Source organism: Lissotriton vulgaris, chromosome 4_1 (assembly GCF_964263255.1).
Source record: "Lissotriton vulgaris chromosome 4_1, aLisVul1.2, whole genome shotgun sequence".
NCBI lineage: Eukaryota > Metazoa > Chordata > Amphibia > Caudata > Salamandridae > Lissotriton > Lissotriton vulgaris.
Genome location: NC_141691.1, coordinates 1,164,608,287 through 1,164,631,800, shown reverse-complemented (window position 1 = coordinate 1,164,631,800; position 23,514 = coordinate 1,164,608,287).

Genomic DNA, 23,514 nt, shown 5'->3' with positions numbered 1-23,514 from the left:
AGGACGCTCTATAGTTTGGATGCAATACCCTCAGTTTTCTGAGTAGAAAATGGATTTACAAAACCTTGTGGACATAATTGTCACCTAATAGAGCTGGGACCCAATTATTGGTGGGTTTTTTCAATAAATAGAAAGTCAAGGATTATACTGATTGCAGTAATCACAGAATACTCGATTTACTCCAACATCTACCTATATAGGGATCATTATCTGAAAGATAGATAATAAATTATCTTCAGGAAACTTTGTAATCGGATTGTACCATTAGAACTCCAACAGTATTGTCAACCCTCGCTTCTCTTTACCCCCTGGATATCTGGGTTTCTTTATCGGAAGTGGTCCTGAAGAAGGTGGCCTTGAGCCGCCGAAACGCGTCGACCAAGTGCGGGGTCTCACATTGACCTTGGAGACCTACACTCATGATTTTTCTTCCGTGTTTTAATTGTTGAGGGAATGTGTGAAGTTTGAGTGAGAATGTGGAGATTGTTATGAATGTGTTCGGATGTTGTTACCTTTTTTCTTTTTTCCAGGGGCTGTTTCAAACATGTATTAGTCTTCAGTCATTTGATTTGTTATAAATGTCTGATTCATTTATACTTTATGTTATTTTCTTGTGTTCTCTTTTTCTGTATTTATAAAAATATTTTGTCTGTATAAAAATTGTAAATCTCACCATATCTGATGAATTCATGAAACAATGGCCCACATGCATCATTGTGACATTTTGCACTTCCTAATTTGCGAAAAATAAGGAATCGCAAATTAAGAAGTGCAAAATGCTATGCATCATTATTTTCGGTATTCATTTGTGATTCGGTAAAAATCGCAATTTTTACCGAATCCCAAATGAATACCGAATTCTTAAGTTAATTTTCGCAATTCCCATTGATTCCTATGGGCCCAATGGCCCATAGGAGTATCTGGGAATTGCGAGTGGCACTTTGAAAATTTCATGGGTGCAGGGGGGGGTCCAAAGGACCCCCCCATGCACCCCTGAAATGTATTTTTCGCATCATGTTTCACACACACATGTCCTAAGGACATGTGTGTGTGAAACATGAATGTTGAAAAAAAAACATTTTAAGCATTTTAAACACTTTTTCCAAATTTACCGAGTGGTTCAACCACTCGGTAAATTTGGCACCCTAATTGCGAATTTACAGTTTTAAATTTAATGATGCATTGCTTTTAAGAAATCGCACATCTGCAACTTCTTAAAAGCACCCGCAATTTTAGAACTCGCCAACATGTTACGAATTCTAAAATTGCTTCATGCATCCCAAAAAGCACTTTTGCATTCGCAAACGGCCGATTTTAAGGAATCGCAACGTTTGCGACTACAAAAATGCTTGATGCATGTGGGCCATTGTTATTTGAAGTAAATTCATGAAGCATATATTTATAAAAATGAAATAAATAATATATATTTTGTTGTAATATTGCAAGTTATGGTCCAGTTTTTGTCACCTATATCTGAGTAGTTGCATTTTTCAATTATGTGGTAGGTAAGGGATAATTGTTCTTTCTTGTCAGATCATTTCATTCCCCTCCTTCCCTGGCTTGATTAAGTCTTGAGGGGGTCCCATCATTATTGCTAATGGCTCGCTTGAAGCTATCCTTTACCAGCCGGTAAGGATAGCCCCGCTGTAACAACTTATCATTGAGGATATCACCCTCTGTAAGGAAATCCCTGATATCCGTACAATTCCTCCTGATATGGAGGAATTGACTGAAGGGGATGTTATCTCGCTGTCATCGGGGGTGGTAGCTGCTATACTGGAGGGTAGTGTTGCGGGCGGTGGGTTTAGTGAACAATGAGACCAAAATCTGCTGGTTGCGATGCATAGGTCCAAGAATTCTATTCTGTCCTGGTTGAAATGACTGGTGAACCTAAGGTTGGGGTCAGCTGCATTGAGCCATGCAATAAATTCCTTCAGGGTGGTGTCATCACCCTCCCAGATGAAGAACACGTCGTCAATAAAGCGAGACCAGGCCCGCACATTCTCGTAGAATGGGGCCATCTCATTGTACACATTGATGTGTTTGAATGCACCAACATATAGACACGCAATGCTGGGGGCGCAAGCTGCGCCCATGCTTACTCCACAAACCTGGTGGTCGAAATTGTTGTCAAACTCGAAATTGTTTTCCATCAAAACTATTTTCAGACAATCCATGATGAAGCTGGCATTATCAATGTCCAAATTGGAGGTGAGAATGTCCTGCAAGACTGCCAGGGCTCTCTCCTGGGGAATGTTGGAGTATAAAGACTCCACGTCCAGGGTAACCAAGATGGATTGGTAAGGAGTTCCCTACACCTTCGAGATGAAATGGCCAGTATCCTTGATAAAGGAATCTAACGTGCAGACCAAGGGCTTGAGGAATTGATCGATGTTTTTCGATAGGGGCTCAGTGGCCGATCCTATCGTGGATACAATAGGCCTCAAGGGTGGGTCCAATTGGTTCTTGTGGGTTTTCGGGACCCCATAAATAATGGGCATCCTGGTAAAAGTGGGGGTCAGGAACTCAGCTTCCTTGTCACAGATATGGCCATTATTGACACCTCTCTCCACCAGCCGGAGGATGCGGCGTTTAAGAGCTGGCTCAGGGTTTCTAGTTATATTTTTGTAATACTCAGTTGCGGAGAGCAAAGTGTTCATTTTCTCAATATATTTGGGAGTATCAAAGATGACAATACCTCCACCCTTATCACAGGGTTTAACGGTGAGGGTATTGTCAACCTCCAGGGACTTCAGAGTTTTTTGCTCAGTATTAGTCATATTTCCATGTTCTCTCGGGATGAATTTAAGGATTTTATTTATTTTAAGGGTGACCGTTTTTTCAAAGATCCCTACCTCATTACCGACCTCCTCCAGACTGGGAGTAAAGGTGGAGGGAGGTTTGAGACCTGACTTGTTCTCTGTATTCTCCAATGAGGGACGAGTCAAAAAAAATGTTTTAAGGCGTATTTTTCTGAAAAAAGAATTCAAATTTGTTGAAATTAGTAGTAGGCACAAAGGATTAGCCCCTGGATAGTAATGCCACAGAATCAGGGGCCATATCCTTGTTGGACAAGTTAAACACGGGGATGGTCTTCACCTTGTCCAATATTGTTGTATTCTGGTTTGGACATACATTTGAGGTGGACCCTGATGGTAATTCTCTCTGTGGGGGTTCCGATTTCGAGTCCTGTAGTTTCCCCGGCGATTCCCTAAAAAATGGTTGGGTCGGGAAGATCGATCAATGTTATCCTGTCTACCAGAATGAGGATAATTGGTGTCATAATTGGGGTCATAGTTGGAATTGTGCCCATCATCGCCATCGGAATCTGTGGTGTCCGAGAAAGTGGTTACTCGTTTGTTACCCCACTTCTGATAGCCACTTTGTTGATCAGAACTGTTTTGTGTGTTGTAAAAATTACTCGCTAAGTAGGGGTGTGCTTTCTCCTGAGTAAAAAGGCGAATATCCTTACGGAACTTGTCCGTTTTCCTTTGACCTACCAGCATTGAGAATGCCAGATTATGAAAAGTAATTTGAGCTGTATTGCAGTGAAAGGGAAGGATGTGCATTATCAGTTTTGATTCAAAGACATGGGAAACTGAGAAAGCCAATTGCTTACTTCTCAGCAGTTCTTGACCCTGTTGCAAAAGCAAAAGCATTACAAGGTTGCTTAAAAGCAGTGGCTGCAACAAGTGTGAGTCTGGAACAAAGTTAAGGGATAATAATGGGGTTTACTGTAAAAGTATATATGCCCCATTCAGTTGAGATTCTGCTCACCAGGAGCAAAAATCAGCATTTAACGAATAACAGATTGACAAAATATGAAAAAGTTATTCTGGGATCAAATAATGTTTCGATTGCAAGATGTGTGAATTTGAATCCTTCTACATTATTGCCTGATGGTACTGTGACAGAAATCAGAAAGGAGAATGACATTGACCATGAATGCCTGGATGTTTTAGAATATTGTAGCAAACCTAGGTAGAACATTAAAGATGTTCCATTGCCTGAATCTGATTTTGTTTGTTTTGTTGATGGCTCATGCTTGAGAACGGATGAAGGCGTTCTGAGTGCAGCTTACTCTGTCTGTACAGTTGCAGATGCGGTTGAAGCTTCTTGTCTCAAAGGAATTTGTTCAGCTCAAATAGCAGAATTGATTGCTTTGATTCGTGCATGTGAAAGAGCAACAGGATTGAAAATTACCATAGTGACTGATAGTCAGTATGGGTATGGCGTAGTCCATGACTATGGCCAGCTCTGGTCTCAAAGAGGTTATTTAACTTCTGCGGGAACACCTATCAGAAATGCAAAATTGATCAAAAGGCTGATCGATGGCATTCAGTTGCCAGAGAAAATTGCTGTAGTAAAATGCACAGCACATAAAAAGGGGAATGATTATATGACCAAAGGAAATGCATATGCAGATGAGATTGCTAAATTCAAAGCTAAAAGTAATATGTCCATTAATCGGGAAAAAGACAATGAACATGTTTTGAACTCACTTATGCTAATATCTGCAGTTGAGACATGGCAAGGAGTGAAAGATTTACAAGATGAGGCAGATGATGAGGAAAAAGACGCATGGCTAAAAGCAGGTTGCAGACAGCGAGAAGAAGATGAGATTTGGGTTTACAAAGATGACAGACCAGTAATGCCAAACTGCATGATTGCTGACATGGCACGAATGTATCATGGTCCAGGTCATTTAGGCAGAGATTCGAAGATTAGGTTGTTTAAGCAGACATGGTACAACCCAAAATTCAGGATTGTTGCAGAATCTTTTTGCCAAAGATGCTTGATCTGTCAACAGATCAATCCGAATAGAAAAACAGTTGTAGCCTGGGAACCATAGGACGGGAGGATGGTCCTTTTACCAGGTTACAGATGGATTTCATTGATATGCCTCCTCATAACAGATTGAGATATGTCTTAGTGATAATATGTCTGTTTTCAAGATGGGTGGAAGCTTTCCCGACTCGTCGTAATGATTCAGTTACTTTGCCAAAATTGCTTTTGAGAGAAATCATACCTAGGTATGGATTTCCAGTGACGGTTTAAACTGATCGCGGCACACATTTTGAAAACAGATTGTTGCAAATGATTTGTGAAGCACTTGGTATAAAACAAAAGCTACACTGTGCTTACAGACCAGAAGCATCAGGTGTTGTTGAGCAAGTCAATGGTACTATCAAAAATAGGCTTGCGAAAATGTGTTTGGCTACAGGAATGAAGTGGACAGATGCACTTCCACTTGTGTTAATGTCTTTGAGAAGTACTCCAGATAGAAAAACTGGTTTAAGTCCTCATGATATACTCATGGGCAGAGTAATGAGACAAGCATTTGTTCCAGTTGAAAAAGTATTTAGCATTAATGATAGTGCAGTTATGAAGTACTGTAAAAATCTTTCTGACATAGTGACTTCTGTGTTCCATCAGGTGGGAACTGAGGTACTTACAAGAGAAAAAGAACAGGCTCATGATCTATTGCCAGGAGATTGGGTGAGGACAAAGGTTCATCGAAGGAGAAATTGTCTGGTACCCAGGTGGCAGAAAGCAAGACAAGGAGTTCTTGTCACAACAAATGCAGTAAAGTGTAGAGTTCTGAAAAGGTGCATACATTCTAGTCCTACTATTTGAGTACCACTACCTGAGAATTCTGACGAAGAAGGTGATACAACAACTGATTCAGATTCTGAAGAGGAACCTGATAATCCAGATACTGAAGATCGACAAGAAAGTCGAGATCTGGAAGATGCGGATGTGAATCAGGCGTCGAATGAAAAAGATTTAGAAATTGTGATAGTAGACTCTGAAAATGATGAAGATCTGCTAGACAAAGAAGGAGAAATGGAGTCTGATCAAGAAGTGATTCAAGATCAGGAGAGTATTGAAAAGCAGATTGGAAGCGCTGGAAGAAGGAACAAAAATTCTCAAACTGGAGGATTAGAAGTAATTCAAGAAGAAGAAGAAGACAAATTACCAAGTACCAGCTATAAGGATGATGTTCCTAACAGAGTGAAGCTGCCGAGTAAAGAAGTACCTGAATCTAAAGCTGATATCACAGAGAGTGAAACTGATGAGAGTGATGATGAATCCAAAGTGAAAAGATCAAGAAAAAGAGCCTGGAGAGTTGAGTGCAATCAAACTGAGCCAAAGAAGAAACTGTCAAGAAAAAGAGATAATTGGCCGAATGAGAATGAGGGTCTGAAATTCATACTAGTGAATAAATCAAAAGAACAAATTAATGAAATTTCGAGTCAGAAAGGTGAATTGGATAAGAAAAATCAAGCAGGAAAGAAAATAGAAGTGATTAGCAGAAGAGAAAAAAGAGTGTTAAAACCTAATCAGAAGTATAAGTCTCCTGAGTGGACATACATTATTATTCCACCAGTGGTGGAAGTGAGCAGTAGTAGCCAAGAAGAGATAGATGACACAAGTGACATTGATTGAGTTTGTTTTCACATTAAGTTAAAATTGTAGGTGACATAAGGTCGAAGAAAATGTGTTAGGTGACATAAGGTCGAAGAAATGGTGTTAGCTGGAAAAACAAATTGTAAGACGTAAGGTCGAAGAAAAGCTGTTAGTGGATTCTTAAAAAAAAAATTAAAAAGGGGGGTGTATATTTAGTGTTTAGTGATTTTTAAATTTTCAATTTAAATTTTTGTTTTTTCTGAAAGGCTTTTGTCTCAAGTAAAAGATGCCTAATTCTAACAATAATTCGAGATGCTCTATTTTAAGAAGATGTTGCAAAATATCTTCTATTTGTGTGATTTTAATCATTTTGGTTTGGTTAATTTTAGCTGTCATTTGACAAAGAAATGTACAAAGCTAATATGACTAGTAAAGTTGAGACTAAACAAGTTATTCATGATGTAGTGGGTAAGACTAATAGAGTTATTAAGCACAAACCAGAGATCCACCAAGATTGATCTGTTGGTGATTTTTCTAGTAATACCTTTTCTAAACTCCTATCTGAATATGTTAAAGTGATGAATGTAAAGGATTGTTACATCTGTGTGAAATTACCTGCTTCTGTTTCGGAAGGGGTTACTTATAATATGCTTTCCCTTACTTATGGCATTACTTGTAGTGTATTAACTAGTTTGTTTTATGAAACTGGTCAGATGGAATATTATTATTCTGACTTTGATGACATTTTTGCAAATCTAAAAGTTGTAAATAGCTTAAACAAAGTGAGACCTGCGAAACAGATGAGGGAATTTGTCTTAGTGACTGGTGAACTCAATTATGAGTATGCCTTTAAAAATAATTTAACATGTAAGTTGAGAACGGAAGAAAAAACATTGTTAAATATGGTGGAAGAGAGAAGGGCAATTTATAAGAGAAATATGATAACAAAACATGTCAAGTCTAAGTTTTGGCAGTTGGAGGACGAGAAACTTAATGGAAGAAATGAAAATGTTGCTATTAACATAGATAAACCTGATAGAGGAAAGCTTTGCATTAGGAGAGATAATACACTTTATGATAATTTCTTTGTGGGTGCAAGTCAATGTGAAGATACCTATTGTATTATAGGGGGTTGGGGATTTAAAGGGGGCAAAGATCCAATTTTTCCTGGAATGTATTTCATTTGTGGGAATAAAGCTTATTACAGTCTCCCTGACCATTGGTATGGGACCTGTTTTGTTGGTTTAGTTTTTCCAAAGATATTTCATGTAGATAGAAATTCAAAGGGTTCATTTGAAATTGGTAATCACCAGAGTAGATTGAGAAGAGAAAGCTTTTAAGAAATTATAGGTGATATATTTGGTGCAATAATACTTATGGTGGGAATTGCCCTGAATGCAAATACAATTAGTATCTACAATTGTTGATAGATTATCAACAGACACTGCAAGTGGATTTAAATTATTTGATACTGAACTTGTTGCCATGAGATCCATGGTAATGCAGAACCGTCTTGCTCTAGACATTCTGCTAGCAAAAGAGGGAGGAGATTGTGGGATATTACATGTCTAACACTGCTGTACTTTTATTCCAGATAAGAGTAGGGATATAGAAATGTATATAAAGAATTTAACAGAATTACATGCTGAAATTGAACCTGCTGAAGATGAGAGTGTTACAGACCACTTGGCTAAAAGATTCGCAACAATTAAACACTGGTTCCAAGAGATTGGTAGTTCAATCATTGGGAAAATACTTTATCCTGTAATAGTTATAGTCATAGTGATACTTTTGTTAAAAATTAGTTGCATGATTCACAAGAGAAAGAAATTTGTGAGGGAAAAGAAAATAATTTATAAGCTCAGAAAAGAACAGGAGAAGGAAATAGAACTAGAAGTGTTTCGTAGAGCTCACAATGAGAGTAGTAGACAAACTGCTGAATCTCAGCTTTAGAAAAACTAATACAGTGAAAGTTCAAAACATTTTCATAAGATTAAAATTTTGCTGAAATTTTTGGGTGTTGTTAGGTGATTTAGAAATTACCAGATGAGGGAGTTGATGGAGCGAGATGTTGAATGAAATTTCGTTCAAACTCGCAAAGTTAAACTTCCATAATAAATGTAACAGTACTAATTGCATGTGTTGGATTTACTAACCAACCTAGTTTAAAATTGCATACATTACACGCAGGACTAATGTGCTTTTATGTTGCATTTGCAAGAGCGTGAAAATAATAAACTAACCTTGTCTATTATTATGTCTATTATTATTGTCAGTATTAAACGCAGCTGTTTTATTAATGGCATGTGCTATATTCGTGTGCATATGTTTTGTCGTGTCTTTTCTGTGGCAAAGGTTCGTGGAGAATCCTGGTGGCCTGAAAGAAGAAGGTTAATATACATGCTGCTTTATGTGCTTAGCTAGGTAACATAATTATTGAGTTAATATTTAGCAAAGGGGAGGGTAAGAGATTGGGTCTCAATTCTCTAATTAATTACTGTCTTGTGTTTGTTTGAATACTAGTTCCCATGAGAGGTCTTTTGGGCCTACAAAAAGATGGCGTTTTTTAAACCTGTCCAGAGAAGAGCCTTGCACACACAAGAAGTGGAAAGTTTTACCACGTTGGCAATTTTGTCAGAAATTACTGTTGAATAAAGACGTGTATAATGTGCTCATGAAGTTTGTCCAATGACAGGAAGCGGCAGGATTGCCAAAGCAAGGAAGTTATGATTTGTAACTCGAAAGAACTTATTCTGATACATTTTCGAGGAAGCGAAATGACACGAACAATAGGGCTAAAGAAGAGCCTGTTTCTGGTTTGAAAGTGGTGATGACATGGATGGTCTGACATAAGTCAGCCAATGGGAACTCTGATGGCAAGGAATATCAACATTTTTGAGAAGATTAGCTAGTTACAAAGGTATAAAATCTGGCCCTACAGGCAGGAGAGGGCTCTTGCTACCCGATTCCTGAATGACGTCCTGTTTGACTTTTTGGCGCACGTAAGGAAAGCAGTCTTTATTAAATATTCTTAGGTAAAGAGAGTTTTAGACAGGGAAATAGAATTTAGGGAATGGAAACTTTATTTTGCTTTAATTCATGCTAAATGATTTACTTTAAAATATCAGACTAATAATCCTTCCTTGAATTAAACTTTCAATTTGCTAATAAAATAATGATGTCTGAATAAAAATGCTCTTTCTTTGAATAAAATAAAGTTAATAAAATTAGATTTTTGAAATGACAAGCTGGTCTTGTGTATTCATGGTCTAGTTATCATTATTAGATCCATTCGCCTATGTGACCTAATTAATGCTGTATGTTCAAAACCATGGTAAGAAATGATAAACTGCAGCTGCATATATTTTGTAAATAGTTTATGAATAGAGTGTTTAATTAGGTCACATGATTCAGTCGCTCAAAATTGTCTCTTTAGTTTATGGGCCTTAGTAGTGATTTATGTTTAATGGTGAGTATTGTGGAGAGTTTGTGAGACAGTTTTTCTTTAGGAGTGCTGGATCATCGCAAATGAGGAAAAAGTCTCGCCGGGATGTTATTTTGCTTGCTCGCTGTCACTATCTTGCATTGAGGACTGCGAACAAGCAAAAAATGCCTGCTACGTGTTTTTGCACTGAGCTACGTGCAGTTCGCGTAGCGCATAGCTGCACAAACTCTCTGGAAGTTTAGTTTTGCGGTGGTGGGGTCTTTGGTGAGGGAGAGGATGAGATGGGTGTTGTCGGCGTAGGATACGATGTTGAGGCTGTGTTGTTGGACGATGTCTGCGCGGGTTGCCATGTAGATGTTAAAGAGGGTTGGGATCAGCGATGACCCCTGTGGTACTCCACTGGTGATGGTGGTGGGGCGGATAGGAAGGGCAGCAGTCTGGTCCTTTGGCTTCTTCCGGTGAGGAACAAGTGGATCCACTCTAGGGCAGTTCCTTGTATGCCGGCCTTGCATAGGCTAGAGATTAGTGTGCAATGAGAGACGGGTTCGAAGACTGCAAACAGGTTGAGGAGGATGAGGGCCGCGGAGTGGCCCTGGTCCAGGAGGGGGCGGATATCACCTGTGGCGGCAAGTAGGACTGGTTTGTGTGCTGTGGTTGGCTCGGAGTCCGGATTATGGAAGGTCGTGGATGGTGTGTTCTTCAATGAACCCTATCAGTTCCCTGCTGACTGCTTTTTCTACCACTTTGGCTGTGAAGGAGATGAGAAAGATGGGCTGGTAGTTTTTGAGGTCGGTAGGGGGGCCTCTGTGTGGATGCTTATCATGGCAGCGGCGGTGTCCGTGGTATTGCTTGGCATCCAGTTGGAGATGGTGGGTTGGCTGGTGTCTTGTGGAGGCAAGGTGCTGACTGAGGTGTTTTTAGGGAGGTCAGTGAAGTTGTCGTAGAGTGTTCTGATCTTGAGGTGGAAGAAGGTTCTAAGCTTGTTGCAGAGGTCCTTGGATGGAGTGATAACTGTGGCTTCACTGCGTGGGTTGGTGAATTCCTGGATGACGGTGAAGAGTTTCTTGGAGTTGGTGGAGTTTGTGAGGATTTTGTTGTGGATGAAATTCTTTTTGGTTGTTCTGCATTGGTTGTGGTAGTCTGTCATGGCATACTTGTAGATGGAATGGCAGTAGGTTGTCTTTGTACTCCTCCACTCCTTTTCCAGGCATCTGCAGGTGTGTCTGGCTTCTTTGATTTCAGTGGTGAATCAGGTGGCTTTTCAGAGTCAATTCAATTCATGAAGCTTTATTCGGCACATATAAAATGACCATAAAAGCACAAGGTTAAAAAACATAATAATGACAGATACATCAATATCTAAAAAAGATTTACAAACAGAGTTACAGACAAAGGGCCAGATGCATCAAGCGAAATGCGCTCGCAAAAGGGCCAGATTCTGAGAATCTGGCCCTTTGCGAGTGCAATTTTTGCATTTGGGATGCATCATCCCAAATGCAAAAATCGCAAATAGAGATTTCGCTAAATTGCGATTGTTTGCATTTAAGGAATCTCAAATTGAGATTCCTTAAATGCAATGCATGAAAGTATCAAAAATAGCGAATTCTCTAATAGGGCACGCAAATTACCACAAAGTACAACTTCATGGTAATTTGCAAAAACTTAGAAAAAAGCACTTTTGTGCATTTTTCAAAGTTTCATGTTGCGCACACACATGCCTTAAGGGCATGTGTGTGCGCAACATATGTGCACAGATCACATTCAGGGGTGTAACAGGGTGTCCTTTGGACACCCCTGTACCCTTGAACTCGCAATCTCAATTTGAGAATCGCTAATTGCGATTCGCAAATTGCGATTGTCTTCCCATTCATTCCTATGGGCCTCTACGCCCATAGGAATGAATGGGGAGGTATTCATTAATTGCGACTCGCAATTTGCGAGTCGCAATTAGGGAATTCTAAGGAATCTCTATTTTTGTAGTGATTGCTTGATGCATTCCATTTTGCCATTCCTTATTAGCGATTCCTTATTTTCGCTAATAAGGAATCGCAAAATGGATGCTTGATGCATCTGGCCCATAGTTCATTTAAAAACACATGCTTTTCCTGGCATTAACACACTGATTTAAAAACGTGGCTGTATAAAAACAGATATCAGCCAATTCCGGATTAAAGATTAAAATCATTGCCTGATTAACTGTACGGACACCATATTTAATAAACATCGGTTTCAGAAATGCAGTACGTAAATTTGAGTTCAGTTTACAAAACATTAGAAAGTGCAAAGTGCTCTGGGTAGAACCGCCATCACATAAACATGGCCCGACGGATGTTTCTTAATGGACGGAAGCGCCACCAAATGGTGTGCCATACCAAATCTAAGTCTGGTAAGTACAAACTTGTGAGATGTCCTGGTCACCATGGTTAAATACAAAGGAAAACCTTCTACCATCTAGTGTAGGACACAACAGTTGTTAAGGTACCGTAGGTTAAGGCCCACTTCCTTACCCTAAAGGCCAAAAATTTAGTTTTCAGCTCAGCTTTGGGTATCCTAGATGCTGCACTTGGATCAAGCAAGATATTCAGGTTAAATATCTCAGAAACATAACCAACAACATATTTTACCCAAGATATCTTAAGATATTTATCCAGAGTCAAGCAATCCTCTATTATGGACCTATTAAAAGATTTTTCCTCCTTATGCCAAATTGAACGCCAGATCATAAGTGGCCTTAGGGATAACAGGTCTTTCAAATAGTTTATGTCTAGTTCCCGGTGGATTAACTCGGTTGGGGCCGAAGGTGGTAAACACAGGGGGCCTTATTTATGAAGGCCTTGCGCCACCGGTGCGTCACTTTTAAAATGGGAAAAAGTGACGCACCGGCGGTGCAAGGCCTTCATAAATAAGGCCCAGGAGCTTTTTTAGGAAGGGATTTTCCTCTACTTGCAAATTATTATTATCGCAACTATGGCCCCATACACCCGCCCCACATAATGCAATGGATACACATCTTGCTTGATAAATCTTAAGCATATCCCTGGTTCGTCGGTCCCCAACCTTGGCAGCAAATCTAAAAACACCAAAGCAATTTTTGACCATTTTGTTCCGAATAATATTAAATTCTTTTATCCCTTTCATATTTTGATACCAAGATAGCAGATTTTTTCTACCTTCTGCACCTTTTTGCTAACAATAAAAAAGGCATTTGAGGATTTGCTTTTAGCCCCACAGATCATTGTGTATGTTTTCCCCTTGTTGATTAGCAGTTTCCTATCCTTAATAAAGGTAGAAAAACTATCAATCAAATGCTGTAGTCCCAGGGGAGTTCTAGATAATAGAACGGCATCGTCAGCGTATAGTAACACTGGAACAGGGACGCCGTTGATCTGGGTGGCGTCTGCATTAGTCTTTTTCAGAATGGCATCGATTCCATTAATAAATAATATAAAAGTAGGGGGGCAAATACACAGCCCTGCCTAATACCTCTTTTACCACTAACATTTGGGGTGCACTCACCTTTGGTGCCAAAGCGCACACAAGTTTGTAGGTTCCCGTATAACCTGGCGAGAAAGAAAATTATGCCCTCTGGAGCCCCCATCTGTAACAGGGTTGACCATAAAATAGAATGGTCTACCATGTCAAAGGCGCTGCTCAGGTCAGCAAAGCATAAATAAAGTGAGCCAGGTTTTGCTTCGGTATATTTCCCGATCAGCAAGTCAAGATTGATGCACTGATCGAGTGTACCCCTGCCCTTCCTAAAGCCATATTGGCTATCAGCCAGTATGCCCTCTCGCTCGACCCATTCCTCTAACCTGACAAGCATGACTCTACTCATGATCTTAACTGAGGAGTCAAGAAGAGAAATGGGGCGATAATTCTTCGCATCAGACCTGCTGCCCTTTTTATAAATCGGGACAAAAATTGATTCTGCCCAGGTTTTAGGGGCCTCAGAACACACAGCTGCATTAAAAACAGAGAGGTCCCCACATCTCTGGTGCTGCCTTGTACACATCAATTGGTACCCCGTCAGGGCCTTGGGCTTTTCCCCCCTTGCTTGCACGTATGCCAAGTTCAACCTCATCAGCTGTTATATAGCCCGTGTAAAACAAGCCACCTGCTAAGGTCGGTGTCTACACTTCCATTGGAATCAAAGATGTTGGAAAAGTGAGAATCCCACCCTTCGCTCAGGACTTTAGAGGTCAGCTCCGATGTTTTTTAAGAAAAGGAGAGTTGACCGTTGCTCAAAACAGAGTACTATTGGATAGTTCCGCTGCTTGGTTAAGAGAATCCCAGGCTTTTCTGAGTCATTGTTTGATGGGTTTATGTAGCGGGGGAGTTCACTGTACAGTTGGAGATCCATGTGTGGAGTTCTCTGTTTGCATCAGATGCCCAAGTGTGGTTGTCTCGGGAGAGGGTGGAGTTCAGTTGCTCGCCTGTGATCTTGCCCAAGTCCCTGCGAGGGGGTGCGGGGCTGGTTTAGGAGTTTGGGTTTTCTCTATGGTGAAGTGGTGGTTAGTCCATGGTGGCTGTGTTGAGCGGCTGAAGCGGACGCTGTTTACTACGGCAAAGATGGGCTCAAGGGTGTGCTCTGACCTGTGTGTCAGTGCATGGACGAGTTGGTTGAGTCCAATGCTGGCAAGGTTATCACAGTGGAGGGTGGAGTTGGGGTCGCAGGGGATGTCTAGGTAAAAGTTGAGGTCTCCGATGAGTATGTGGTTCGTTGATGCAATAGCATGGAGTGCGATGAATTCAGTGATGGTGGTGGCGAAGGGTGTCCCGGGGCCGGAGCGTCTGTAGTATTGTGTTCCATGGAGTGTGATCTTGGGGCTGGTTTTGATCTGGAAGTGCAGGTGTTCGGCAGAGGGGAGGGTCTCACTGGAGGTGGTGAGGTGGAGGGTGCTTTTGTGGACTATGGCAATGCCTCCTCCTTGGTGGTTGGGGCAGTCCTTCCTCTGAATCTTGTAGCCATCCAGGATGGCGGTGTTGACGTCGGGGTCCAAGTCTCTGTGAAAAAGGTGATGTTGGGTGAAAGAGAATCAAGTATGTTCCAGATTTCCATGGTGTGCTAGTATATGGAGCGCATGTTAAAGAGGATGAAGCTGAGGGTGTTGTCGGTGTTGGTGCTGGTGGTCAGGGTGGTGGTAAAGGTCCCGCGGCATCAGAGTCAGGGGAACTGACCATGGGTCGTGTTTGGTGAGGTCAGGTTGCAGTCTCTATGTCTTCCGGGGTTGAGTGTGAGGAGGGTGGTGGTGTCATAGCAGTGGATGGTTGTAGGTCCAGGGTACCTGGCGCTGGCCGTGGTCAGGTCGCAGATGTGCGCATATGGGCTTGCCTTAGGTGCACCTTTGGCGCACCAGAGGAGCAACCGCGCACCAGCCGCCAATATGCAGGTGAGGGGGGCAGGAACATGCAGCTGGGAGGCGGGAGTAGGGGCGGTAACTGTGGGAAAAAAACAAGCAAAAATCCAGTAGGGCAGAGTGAAGCAGAGGGTGACAGTGGAATGGGCAAGATCACAGATATCATAAAATACAACACGCACAAAAGTAGCAAGAAGGAGAAAAATACAACAATGGCAAAAGTTACACTGGGATAATTACCTGATGGACACAAGGGGACAACTACCTGATGGACAGGAGGGGTCAATTACCTGGTGGTACAGAGAGGGCTCAAACCCTGCCTGGGTAGGGCCAAGGGGATCTGCATCGGAACATAGCACCACAGAGCTGCTGGGGATAGAACAGACCTCAGAGGTTTTGCTCGCGCTACCCCGCAGTGGCTGCCTTTATGCAGGGGGGCGAGAATGTGCAGCTGGAAGGTGGGAGCAAGGGCGGTAACGGCAATTAAAAAACCAAGCGAAAAAAAAGGAGGGCAGAGTGAAGCAGAGGGTAACAGTGGAATGGGCAAACTCACAGTTATCACAAAATACAACAGGCAGAAAAGTAGCAAGAAGAAGAAAGATACAACGATGGCAAAAGTTAAACAGGGATAATTACCTGATGGACACAAGAGGACAATTACCTGATGGACTCAAGGGGTCAATTAGGTGGCACAGAGCGGAATCGACTGCGCCTGGGTAGGGCCAAGGGGATCTGCTTCGGAACAGAGCACCGCAGAGATGCTGGGGATAGAGCAGGTCTCAGACTGGATCAGAGCTCTTGCTCGCGCTACCCTGCAGCAGCTGCCATTATGCAGGGGCCGGGAATGTGCAGCTGAAAGGTGGGAGCAAGGGCGGTAACAGTGGGAAAAAAAACCAAGCAAAAAAACAGGAGGGCAGAGTGAAGCAGAAGCTAACAGTGCAAGGGAGCAAGATCACAGTTATCACAAAATACAACAGGCAGAAAAGTAGCAAGAAGGAGAAAAACATATTGATTACAAGAGTTACAAGGGGGGACAATTAACTGATGGGCACGAGGGGACAATTACCTGATGGAAACGAGGGGAAAATTACCTGGTGGAACAGTATGGGCTCAAACCATGCCTGGGTAGAGCCAAGGGGATCTACGTCGTAGCAGAGCACCGAGGAGCTGCTGCTCCCTTGTCTCACCCCTGAGCAGGATGGAACACTCCCCCCATCCAAGAGCCATGTTTAACCTATTCCCTTCCTCTGCCCCACTTCACAGGGAGGAAGCCACCTTAACAGGGAGAGAGGTGTGTGTTTGTGAAGGCAGCACTCTAACTCCCACCAGGCACCCTTGTCCCACAGCCCAGCAGGAAGGTACACCCCTCCCACTCATAACCATGTGGCAGCAATATCCCTCCACTGGTTCCCAGAACAGGTAGGTAAACAGTGCATGCACCCTGCCATCCTTCTCAAAAAGCATGGAGCCATATGATCCCAACAGCCCTCACATGTTATCCAACTTGGCATAGATCCAAAAGCCACATCCAGTGTGACAGTTAAGCATACATAACTGCCACTGAAATGAAACTTTGCCTCACCAAGTCACATGTTGAAGAAATTCAGGGCCCAATAATAAACAGCACTGAATGCTATGTGTAAGGGCCATGGTGTCACAGCATGAAGGCCCGTATGAACACAAAATATGCATGGTCTATCGGAAAAACAAAGTAAAGTACATGATATGAAAAAGGTATGCATAACATCACAATGACTAGTTCTTGCTCAGATGAAACGTCTTCCCTGCAGACCAAACCAAAAAGACGCATCACATAAAGTTAATGTGCTGCAAGTCGTTAGATGACGACATGTCCTTGTAATCACACAATCTGTACATGGCACATGGTTTCTTTTTACATGTCATACCATGGACAAGTAATGTATGTACCTCCACATCATGTCATGATGCTCAGTTGCTTGCAGCCATATAAAGTGATTTCACTGTAAACTGTGTGATGTATCACATGTAACATCCAAACGTCTAACACCAAGCTTGTGGAGTGCATTACAAAGCGGATTTCATCTCTGTTCAACAGGATATCCACAAGCAACAGCTGCAGAACACAACACCAACCCGCAGAGCCAGTCTCCCCCCAGACTCCCTACATTTCTCAGATGAGGAGCAACAACCTGGCCCATCCGGACTGCCAGAGCACAACACGTCCCAGGCCCCCATTGTCCCCATGAGCGCCACCACCACAGCAAAAACAAGAGCTCTGACTCCTGCTGCAATGACCTGTGTGGCCTCAACCACCATCATCACCACCACAGCGGCCTGCAACACTCTCCCTGCCTCAGTGGTTACCAACACCACTACACAATCAGAGGAGGGCAGGGAAAGTCTGCGGGTGCATCGAGTGCCAATGTCACAGGTCTGGGACAGCAGGGCAGGTGGGAGGGCAACTGGGGGACAAATTCCAGAGAACACTGGGACCGATGCCCTGGCCAACATCGCCAGAGTCCTTGGGGCATATGAGCAGACTCAGGGACACATGCACCAGTTTGCGGAAGAAGTGCGTGAGCTCCGCCTGCGGCTGAGGTCCATGGACATACATATGGGCCAAATTGTTGACCTCATGGGCCAGCTAGTGGGTTTTCTGAGGGACACACATGCGGCTAAAAGGACAGCTCAACCCCCTCCAGTGGCCCGCAGGATGACACTCCTGCCACCTAAGCTGCGGCTACAGAGAGGAGTGAGATGCAACAAATTGACTCCTCTGACACTGCTGAGCCTGCAGCAGTGGCCCCCCTGCCAAACGCACAAGGGACCATCCAAGAAACATCAGGGGAGGATCACGTGGCAATGCACCATCCAAACGCTAGTCGCCGAGTCAGCCATGATGGCACCTCTGTTCCCCTTGACATTGACTTTGTTGACTATCCTTACCCACACTGCCATGTTGATGGCAGGTGTCTGTTGGACTGTGTGACTACATCAATGTGGTGATTACTCTATTGTCTCATTTACCATCACTCACAACTCATAAAGTCACTTAGCACCATTTTTATAAATAATCACTTTTCTGTCACAAATACTCATTGTAAATAAACACTCTTTACACAGCTATGTGTTTGTGGCAGCTCCATGTTTATCACAGTATGTACAATGTCTACTAAGATTCCCAATGTACCACAATCTCTGATTGTGACGAGGCAATGAAAGGGTGAAGGGACCTATAAAGACACAAGAGAATTACATTTACCTGTCAGGTGATGCCATCACAGTTAGAACACACCACTAGTCATCAAGGTACACAAACAAGCACAGATTACAATGAGCAAAAATATCAAAATCAACATTATATAGATGTTCATAATGACCCTGTGCCACACACATCAGCCATTAGCACAGAGCCAACAACAGCCAGCAGTCATAAAGCTCTTCTAGGCCTTGTCACTATCATCAAAGACATGAGACAATATCATAGATGTACAATGTCACACTCAAGGGAAGTAGTTGTTGATGAGCTGTTGACACAGGTCGACACCTTCCTCCTTTCCACTATCGTCATCACTGGACATGTGTGGTTTTGGTAGGGGCTTCTGCTTCTCATCATCGTCCAGGAGCAGGGGGATCTCCTTGCGCAAGGCCAGGTTGAGGAGCATGCAGCATGCAACTATGATCTGACACACCTTATGAGGAGAGTAGAGAAGTGCACCCCTGCTCTTGTCTAGACAATGGACTTCAGAAGCCCAAAAGTACACTCCACCACACAATGTGTCTTCCCATGTGCATCATTGTTGCAGACTTCACCCGGGGTCCTGGGATTCCTCAGTGAGCTCAGCAACCAAGGCCAGTTGGGAGACGCAGAGTCACCTAGGTGTGAGTTACAAAGACCAATTTTGTATTATAAACAATAGCTAAGGACAGCATGCCACACAAACAGCACACTACTTGACTCTGTGTACTCACCAACAAGCCACTCATGCTCCGGATGCAGATTTGACATCAGCTGTGGTGTGTTGCTATTACACAGTATGTAAGAGTAATGTGCTGATCTTGGAAATCTGGCACTGCCATGGGAGATAATCATATCCGCTGAGTCCTGTGCAGTCCTAGAGGGACTCAGTGTAAATGTGGTCTTATGTCTCTGACGCCTCCGCAGTCATTTCCCCATGGGTTGCTGGTTCGGGTCTGCGCTCCGTACCCGGCTTAGGATTACCTTTAGTTCTATAGGCCTCAACCCATTCCCAGGCCATCTTGGCATCTTCACAGAAATTAGTTTTTCCATCCAGCATTATCGAGTCTAGTCAGGAACATCAGGGCATACTGGATCCCCTCATCTTGTTTCGCTCGTTTCACTTCCAAAAAGGAGATATGGTGCCTCTGGACTTCCATGGTGTAATCAGGGAACAGGGATACTTTGTTATTATCCACCATATAGGGCCCGCTGTTCGTGCTCTCTGTAACAGCAGGTCCCTATCCCAGAAGTGAAGCAATCTGGCCACCACAGTGTGCAGTGGTTTCCCAGGAGCCGGTGGCCTGGCCTGTACCTGGTGTGCACGTTCCAGGGTATAGATTTGGGAAAACCCCTCCGGTGTTACCACTTCTCGGAACCACCTCTCCAGGTATTGGACCATGTCCGCCCCTTCCACTCCCACCGGAAGCCCAAGGACCCTCACATTGTTCCTCCTATTGAGACCTTCTGCGTCTTCTGTCTGTCTCTCTAAGTTCGTGACTCTGGTGGTCAAGTCCCTGACCTGAGCAGCGAGGGTCTGATGCGCAGGAGTAAGCGTTCCCAAAGAGTGTTCGGTTTGTTTCACCCTCTCTGAAAGCTTAGCATGTTCAGCTCTAAAAAAACCCAGGCCCACCGCCACTGTACTGATGTCTTGGTGTCAGCGAAAGCTTCCAGAATCTTAGCGAATTGCTGGTGTACAATCTTGTCTAAAGACTATATCATTTCTTAACATAGATTTGCACAGTAACAGAGATGCTAGGCCCCGAATACCTCTAGAAAATACTCTGAAGATCACCTGATACTGAACCTTCGGACTATTCTCATGGGGGAAGGGGGAATGGATAAAATAATAAACAAGAAGAGACTGGTCCTGGACTGGTTCCTCTATTCTCTAGCCCGACCTGCAGACTTCTGTTCTTCTATGGAACCTGAGGAAATGAGTTACACCGTTTGTACCTATTCTATTCTATCCTTTCCTAATCTTTCCTTCAACTATTTTCACCTACCATCTTCTTCCAAGATCTGTGCTTCTTTTCTGCCTTTTTCTGTTATGTTCTTAGCTAACAGTCTATGCCCAAATATTGCTGTATCTAGAAACTCAAGATTATCCTATTTATTTTATGCCCTTTTACTAATCTTCTAATTTCTAAATCTTTGGTGTTTACTTACTTCTCTATTTAGGCGTGCTTGCTATCTTTTCCTGTCCTGTTCTTTGTATTCCTTATTTATTTTCTTGTTAACAATGCTTCAAATTCTAAAACACAAATATGTCTATAAATTCTTGCCTACCTTAACCTGGGTGCTTATCTACTCTTATGTATCTCACTTACTTCTTGCATTGACTGGTCGTATCTTGTCTTGTTATCTCTTCCTTATAGTATCTATTTCTTCTCTTGTTCTATCTGTACATTTACAACTTTCTTTCTATCCCAGTTTTTCCTTTGTTTTCATCTTTTCTAGTTATTTTAAGTTCTGAAGATGACTTATATAACTTTACTACTATCGGTAAGTATTTACAGTCTATTATTCTTAACTAGTCAACTTAACAGAGTTTTCTCATATCCTTAAATATGCAACATCACTTAGCTTCTCTCTTCTCTTCTGTTTTTTCTCCTCAAGTCTGTGTCACCGTATTTGTAATTCCGCCGTCTACTGTCGCTCTGGAAGTTCCAAGAGGAACCGGATGCAACGGTAATCTTCTGATGACGCTTCTTCTCCGAAATTGCTCCAAAAATGAAACCTTTGCGTTCTTGCCGATTGTTTAATTTACTGTGGTCAGAAACAAGCCCTATTCTACACTCCTACAGAATTTAGCTTATTTTCCTGACTAAAACTATGAGGACACTACGAAGGCTGCTTGCGGGGTCAATCTTCTGGTGAAGTGTGCTTTTCCCTTCGTGCTCGCGCTTCACCTAACTCTCTGTGCAGCTGTGGTCTAAAGACTAGACTGTCAACCAAGATTTTCGGAATCAACAGCCTTCTTGAAATGCCGATTCCGAACAAGCTTAGTCCAATAATTGTTTTCTGGCGATTTTGGACTTCTTGGGCCCAACCCAGTGTAAGTTATCGCCACAACTCGGTCTGGGTGCCTGACAGTACCCCCCCAACAAGAGAGGCTCTCTCAACCTTGGCTTCGCAGGGAATCGTTAATGAAAAGACCTTACCAACCTTGGAGCATGAACATCAGTGTCCATTTTCCAAGATCGTTCCTCAGGTCCATATCCTTTCCAGTCTACTAAATATTATAGTTTTCCCTTCAATCTTTTTGAATCTAAAATCTCTTTGACTTCAAATTCTGTTCCAGTCCCCAAGTGGATCGGTTTCGGGGGTGAATTTCTTCGCAACTCAGTAGATGCCTTCTTTAGCAATGAAACATGGAAAACGGGATGAATTCTCAGTTTGGTTGGTAGCTTCAATCGATAAGTAACTTGAGTTATTTTTTCCTCAATTTGGTATGGTCCAATAAACCTGGGCTGGAATTTCCTATTTCCCTTCAACCTAAGGTTCTTAACCAAACATGATCTCCTTTTTCCAAAGGAGCGCCTTCGCGTCTCTTTTTATCTGCATAGCCTTTATACCTTTTTTTTGCTAGTTCTAGATTTTTAATCGCACTTTGATGGACTTTTTCTAGATGAGGGACTACATCTTTGACTGCTGGGACTGTAAGATCAGTTTGTTTAATTGTCGAATTCGGATGTCTACGATAGTTCAGATAAAATATAGAATAACCTGTAGAGACATGTTTTGCATTGTTGTGAGCAAATTCTGCTGCCCACAGATAATCTGACCAGTTCCCATCTTGCTTCAGGAGAAATAACCTTAAATACTGTTCTAACTCCTGGTTGACCCTCTCTGTCTGCCCATCTGTTTCTGGATGACAACTGGTGGAGAATCTGACTTCTACTCCTAACCCTTCCATAAAGGCCTTCCAGAAATGGGATATGAATTGTGGTCCTCGGTCTGAAATATCTATCTCAGGGATTCCATGTATCTTCACTATTTGTCTACTGAAATGAGTAGCTAGATGCTTAGCGGGGGGAACCCCTTTTAAGGCCTTGAAATGTGCCATCTTTGAAAATGTGTCCACAACCACTACAATGGTGTTAAAACCCTGACTAAATGGTACATCTACTATGAGATCTAGGGTGACTGTGCCATGGATAGGGTGGTGTAGGCAATGGCTGAAGCAACCCTTTTAGAGCATGCCGTTCTGATTTTCCCTGAGCGCAGATCCCACAGGTCTTAACGTACTTCTCAATATCCTTGGTCATGTGTGGCCACCCATAATGTCTTTTGATTATTTCTTCTGTTTTTTCTTCTCCCTTGTGCCCAGCGAACACAACAGCATGGCACTCGTGTATTACTTGCTGTTGTAATTCCTTAGTGGGTAGATATAAGGCTTCCTTATAATAAGGTAGTTGATGTAGGATTTTCCTTCCTGCTTCTTCCTTGACCCAATCTTGCATAGCCTCTAGACTCATGGCTTCAGAAATGTGTTCTTCTAGATCAATGATCTTCGTACTTAGAATAATAGTTTGATTTTCCGCGTGGCTCTTCTGATTTTCTGTTCCTATTTATTTATTTATTTATTTATTTATGTATTTGATTTATATAGCGCACTATAACTCAGAGGTCTCTAAGCGCTTTGTCAGGGTCCGCTAGGCAATACATAGGATACATCTGGTTGCAATTTAAAGGCCACCCCACGCTTGCTGGAAAAGCACAGTTTTTAATTTCTTACGGAAGGACATTAAATTAGTCTCATTCCGAAGTTCCAGCGGCAATTTGTTCCACATAGCTCGCAGTGTGTATGAAAAAGCACGCCCACCCACTGTGGGCAATCTACAGCGTGGCTGAACAAGAAAGATGGATTCAGAAGATCTGAGCAGATCTATTCTAGATAGAGCATCAGCCTTCCCATTTTGCGCCCCTGGCCGATAAGTGATCACAAAGTCATAATCAGCAAAGTATAACAACCACCGCAATTGCCTTCGTGTCAGCGTTCTAGCTGAGTTTAAGAATTTTAAATTGCGATGATTCGTAAACACTGTTACTTGGTGTTGTGCTCCCATACGATGGTG